Source organism: Pogona vitticeps, chromosome 3 (genome assembly GCF_051106095.1).
Source record: "Pogona vitticeps strain Pit_001003342236 chromosome 3, PviZW2.1, whole genome shotgun sequence".
NCBI lineage: Eukaryota > Metazoa > Chordata > Lepidosauria > Squamata > Agamidae > Pogona > Pogona vitticeps.
Genome location: NC_135785.1, coordinates 80812108 through 80818107, shown reverse-complemented (window position 1 = coordinate 80818107; position 6000 = coordinate 80812108).

Here is a 6000-nt window from a genome sequence, read left to right as displayed (position 1 = left end):
GGTGCATCTCAGCATGACGCATGACCTAGGAATATGCATAATGCTGATTCGTATCTTCTTTCACTGAGTACAGAGCTATAATGGATTCTTCCCAAGGATTGTCAAAGCTTTTAAAGATATTGGAAAGGCATCCATTCTACTCCGTTGGTAAAGTTGGCTCTTGTCTGCACCAGGACAACAGAACTCAATGCTCACCCAGTGTGTAGGATCATGTCTTGTTTCTAATCCAGGGCCAGCTCAAGACACTCAAGGCAAAAAACATAATGCTACACACAGAGAGAGAGACACACACACACCATCATCATTCCAGGAGCCAGCTGCTGGACAGCATCCTTCAGTACATGAGCGAGCAGTTAAGGTAGCTTAGGAGCTATATGGCTACTTGCAGCACACATTAGCTTTGGCTTCCTACACACAGCAATGGCTGGGGCTCTTCTGGCTGTCCTTCCATCCCACCTAGCGTCTGCTGCCTGTTGTGAAACCCTCACTCTCCCTAACAAGGCAGACGTAGTGGCCGCACTACTGATGTTTTGGAATTCCTTGCCTCAGCAGGCAGGATTAACAGCATTCCTCTGCTTGGCAAAGGTTTTCTTGTTCAAGCAGGTATTTGCGGTGTCTGATTATGCTTATTGTACTCACTCTGTGATTTGATTTGATTTTTTTTTATCACACTGAGGCTCTGTAATCATGTTAGATTGTACGTAATTGCATAGTGTGTTATGACCAATTTTAATTGTGGAAACCTACCCTATGTAGTCTCAGTTAATAGACAGACAGATAGAAAAACTGGCTGGCTGGTTGGCTCGTGGACAAATGATAGGCAGGCAGGCAGTTAGGGGAACATCTGCTTGGAACTCAGACACATCTCACTGTCAGACCCCGTTCATAATCCTCTAGTGCAGCCTTTTGAATGGAAAGAGGAAACTGGAGAACAGACTTCTTGGGAGATATGGATGCCTAAACTGGCTGGATAGCTCAGTGAGTTAGACCAGTGGTTCTTAACCTTAGGTTACTCAGGTGTTTTTGGACTGCAACTCCCAGAAGCCATCACCGCCAGCTGTGCTGGCTGGGGTTTCTGGGAGTTGCAGTTCAAAAACACCTGAGTAACCTAAGGTTAAGAACCACTGAGTTAGACAGCTGGCTGTGGAGCCAGAGGTAGGGAGTGCAATTCTCCACTGTGCCTCCTGCAAATAAAGCTAGCCTATGTGACTTTGGGCAAGCTGCACAGTCCCAGGGCACCCCAGAAGTTTGGAATGGTAAACCACTTCTGTGTATTTTCTACCTGGAAAACCCTTAAAAGGGGGATCACCATATCAGAATCTACTTGGTGGCACATGATTTTCAGAACTGGCTGCATATCTCAGTGGTTTCGGTAGCTTGCTCTGTGGAGCCAGATGCTGGGATTCCTATTGTCCACTGTGGCTCCTGCACAGGGCCATCATGAGCCAATATTGAATTGATGGTACATGATTATTATTACTAAATGCGGAGCAGAAGGGAAATCATGTAAGCATCCCCCACACTCCAGCAGGCTGTCTATCCAGTGTCTAGTCTCACAGTGGTTGCAAGATCAGACAATTGGTCATGAATGGGGAGCCTGTTAGTATTGGGGCAGGGGTGGACTTACACAGTTTCCTTCTACTCCATATTTAGATAGCAGGATATTAGCCAGCCAAATCAGTGATTTTCATATTGTGTACTGTGGAAACTTGGAGTTCCTTGTAAATTCACCAGAAGAATTTCAACAGGCAATACCAAAGGAAGCAGCTGGAAAGGGCAGAAATGTGACCACTGAAGAACCTCTTTACACAGGTGCAGAAGAGAACACCGTGTGTTCTAGACTATATTAGTGTTTACATGGGAAGATGGCGAGATGCAAATATTTAATACAAAGGTCAATGTGGAATTTCCTAAGGGCAAGAAGCTTAACAGTGGTAAAGGACAAATCAGCACACTAGGTGTGATAATCCTGTGTAGCTGATATTTTCAGGCTACATGAGAATGGACACAAATGGTCTGTTGACAAATAAAGGAGGAGTGGTGTGTAGCATAGTCCATGTGGGAAAGTGAACATAACCCAATGAAATATGTTCCTTTTCCTGGATACAAGTTGTTGTATTGTTGGAATGCTGCCGGACAGCTATAGGAGACCTTTGCCTCACTCACACTAGGAAGACATTTCCATTTGAAATGCTTCCCATTTGAAATGCTTCCTCTCTGTTATTTGGCAGAAGATCTCTCTCCTACAATATGCCTATTTCAAAGTACTTTGATTTGATCCACTTCAGCAGTAGAGCAGGTATCTCCTGCCTGCCTGATCTTGTGCAGTTTTTTCTTGGGTGAGGCCAGGCTTTCAAGTTCTGGGGAAATTCTCCCCCCCCCCATTCCTGATGTGCCTTCTTGAGCACATATCTTTGGAATGCATCCCCAAGGGTGCTCTTTCAATATGGCCCAAAATAAAAGACTTCAGGTGTTTATATAATGTTATAGGCACCTGATGGTGTAATATCTTAACCAAGCTGTGTAGAAGATCAAATTGACTAAGTAAACTTCCTATTTGCTATTTTTGGCTGCTTTTATTCTACAGTGAACCACTTTTATTCAAGTAAAAATTGCCGTCAAGCCTAAAGAGTTGTACCCATGTTGTGCAATTATAATCTGCCACAACTTATTTTCCTAATTTCCACCTCCTGTTCTTTTTAATAAATGAAATCTTTTTCTGTCCAGGCTGATTTGGGGGAAGCAAGTTATCTCCAGCCTCACTGTTTTGGGCTGTCCCATGACCAGAATTTTGAAAAGTTATTCTTTTGGACTACAATTCCCAGAATCCCCTAGCCAATATATCCTGTAAAGATGCTGGCTGGGGGATTCTGGGAGCTGTAGTGTGGGGAAAAATGCTAAGCTTTCTTTGGGATGATCCTGGTGCAATCGGGTTGCAAATTATACCTAGCCTTTCAGAGCTTTTTTGGAAGTGGTTCAAGGAACCAGTTGAGGGGCTCAAGCGCAGGAAGTGAATAAATACCTCTGCTTTGTCTGGGCTCTTTGTATGTTGTAAGGGTTAGGAGTAAGATGAAATTTACAGATCCTCAAATGACACTGGCAATGATCCATATGTATTCCGATAAAGGTAATATCTGGAGCAGCTTCTCAGTGCGTGTGGCTTCAGCAGCCCTTCTAGCAGCACATCACTTAATTTTTAAAACCAAACACTACGCCGTGTATTCAGTATATGATTAAATCTGAAGCTGAGTGAAAGTGCATGTCAGGGGATGCTGAAAGATGTCTTAATTTCGTACAGCAGTGGTCATGATCTATCGGGAGGCAGAAGGTGGGAGGGTCCTTGGTGTCCATCTGTTCCATTGGGAGGTTATAAATTTGCTTGGCATAACTCATCTGGCAGAAAAGAAAAAATTGGGATTTGCTCCAAGAAATTCTCTGCAGGCTTTCCTAGATGACACACACACACACACAAAAATGGATTTTATTCATAGCTTTATATTGCTGGTGTCTGTAGCACTAATCCTGTTCCAGAAGCAAATGAAAACTGTCCTCTGAGAGGACAGAGTGTTGGATTGCAGTTTGGAATATCTAGGTTCAAGTCAACACTCAGACATAAAGCTCACAAGCTACTTTGGGCCAGTCATTTTCTCTCAGCCTGATCCACTCCCCCCCCCCCCCCGTGGTGGCAAACTGTAGGAGTTTTTCTATCCTGTTTTCCTATAGTAGTACCTGTGAGAGGGATTTAGGTGTTCTGGTGGACCACAGCCTAAGGATGAGTCAGCAGTGTGCTGCAGGTGCCAAAAAAGCCAACACAATCCTAGGCTGCATCAACAGGGGGATAGCATCAAGACCACAAGAAATGATCGTACTACTCTATACTGTGCTGGTGAGGCCACACTTGGAGTGATGTGTCCAGTTCTGGTCACTACAATACAAGAAAGACATTGAGGCCCTGGAAGGGGTGCAGAGAAGAGCAACAAAGATTATAAGGGGACTGGAGGCTAAATCCTATGAAGATTTTTATTAGACATCCTGCAGTCTCAATAGACTATGGTAACGTGTTCTGTATCAAGGACTTGGAAGAGCATCTAGTGTGGCTGAGAAGGCCAATTCAAGAGTGACAATCCCTTCCACACTGAAGACAAATACAATCTGCCCCCTGTCCAGCTCCCTGACTATGCTGGTTTCGGGACTGCCTCTTTGCCTCGGCCTGCTGGACAAGTGTCTCTTCAAAGTGGGAGAGGCCATGATGCACCGCCTGCCTCCAGGCTGAACACTCAGATGTCAAGGTTTGCCAGCTGTTGAGGTCCATTCCTAAGGCCTTCAGATCCCGCTTGCAGATATCCTTGTATCGCAGCTGTGGTCTCCCTCTGCGGTGATTTCCCTGCACTAATTCTCCATACAGGAGATCTTTTGGAATCCAGTCATCAGCCATTCTCACGACATCCCCAAGCCCACGTAGATGCTGCTGTTTCAGTAATGTATACATGCTAAAAATTCCAGCTTGTTCTAGGACTACTCTGTTTGGAACTTTGTCCTGCCAGGTGATACCAAAAATGCATCGGAGACAACACATATGTGTTCAGCTTCCTCTCCTGCCATGCATAAAGGGTCCAGAAGTCACTGCAGTACAAGAGTGTATTCAGGACACAGGCTCTATAGACCTGGATCTTGGTATATGCTGTCAGCTTCTTATTAAGCCATGCTCTCTTTGTGAGTCTAGAGAACGTGGTAGCTGCTTTGCCAATGCGTTTATCCAGCTCGACATCTAGGGAGAGAGTGTCAAGGATCATTGGGCCAAGGTAGACAAAGTCATGAACTACAGTGGCGCCTCGCTTAGTGATGTTAATCCGTGCAGAAAAAATCGCTACTAAGCAATAACATTGCTAAGCGAAAATAAAAAGCTCATAGAAACGCATTAAAATGCGATTAATGCGTTCCTATGGGCTAAAAACTCACCTTTAAGCGAAGATCCTCCATAGGGGCAGCCATTTCAGTGCCTCTTAAGCGAGGAAACACAGCGGACGGCCATTTTGTTTACTCGGTGGCCATTTTGAAACTGCCAATCAGCTGGCTGAAAATGAAGGCTTTGAGATGATCGCTTCCCTGCGATCATCGCAAAGCGAAATTTCCCCATAGGGATCATTGCAAAGGGATTGCTTTTGCGATGGCAAAAAGTCCATCACAAAGCGATTTCATCGCTATACGGAGCGATTGCTATGCGAGGCACCACTGTACCTCCAATTCTTGTATGGAGATGGTAATAGAGGTAGGTGAGTCCACACCCTGGCCCATGACTTGTGTTTTCTTCAGGCTGATTGTTAATCCAAAGTCTCGGCAGGCTTTGCTAAAGCGATTCATGAGTTATCTGAGGTCTTCAGCAGAGTGGACAACAACAGCACATGCATTTCATTTGGACTTTGGTCTTTGTTCTCAATCTAGAGAGATTAAAGAGCTTTCCATCTGATCTAGTTTGGAGATAGACACCTTCTATCGCAGTTCCAAAGAAGTGCTTCAGCATTACAGCAAAAAAGATCCCAAACAGGGTTGGCATGAGGACACAGCCCTGTTTCACTCTGCTTTGGATGTTAAAGGGATCTGATGTTGAGCCATCAAAAACTACAGTGCCCTTCATTTCCTCATGAAAGGACTTGATGATTTTAAGGAGTCAAGGTGGACATCCAATCTTGGGAAGTCTTTTAAAAAGGCCGTCCCTGCTAACCAAATCAAAGACCTTTGTGAGATCTATGAAGGCCACAAAGAGTGGCTGTCGTTCTCTACATTTCTCCTGCAACTGTCTGGGGGAGAATACCATTTCAGTGGTGGTTCTATTAGCTTGAAATCCACACTGTGATCCTGGATAGACTCTGTCTGCAAGCACCTGGAGTCTCTTCAGCACAACACAGGCAAGCAGCTTCCCTACAACGCTGAGAAGAGAGATGCCAGGGTAGTTATTTTTCTTATACAATGTGACGATATTTGCATCCTTCATGTCCTGTG